Below are 614 nucleotides of genomic sequence, written 5' to 3'. Positions count from 1 at the left end.
TTTTTTTTTTCTCTTTGTTGGTTGGTCTGTCTTTTGTTTTGTTTTCTTTTTTGTCTGTTTGTTTACTTGTTTCTGAGTATCCGGGTATCGGTGTGCTTGTGTGTCTGGTAGCATTTTAGTCTGTTTATTTCTCCGCTTTGTTTCAATGTGTTTTGTACTTTACTAAATCCTCGGGTTGGCTATATTCTCTAACTCCCATTTTCACATTGAATAAGAATATTGAGGAACAGGGGATGAGAGCTGACTGGAGCTAGCTTTCAACGTAAACTTCATTTCAGGAAGAACCCAACGAAGCTGAAGGTGGGGAGCCTAGCTGGGAAAAGAGGTAGATAAATGCACATCATCCTCAGTGATGCAAACCATGACTTCAAGAAAACAAATTCCGGGGAATTCTGGGAATATGGCCGACTGGTAGCAACCCTGGTCAGAGGCTCCTGAACAAAGGAAGAAAAACCGGTTGGAATCAGAATCTATGAAGTCAAAGACGGGGAGCTGAGCACAGAAAGAAGTTCGGCAAGCTATAAATCCAAGGAAGATCATTTAAGAACATACAATACAGGTACAAAGCGGGCCCCAGAACTGCTTACTAGACCCGCCCCCATCCCGCGGGTGGC

Source organism: Otolemur garnettii, unplaced genomic scaffold (genome assembly GCF_000181295.1).
Source record: "Otolemur garnettii isolate 467f Iridium unplaced genomic scaffold, OtoGar3 scaffold00307, whole genome shotgun sequence".
NCBI classification, from domain to species: Eukaryota; Metazoa; Chordata; class Mammalia; order Primates; family Galagidae; genus Otolemur; species Otolemur garnettii.
The sequence above is the reverse complement of the archived record's forward strand: the minus strand, read 5'-3'. Positions refer to the sequence as shown.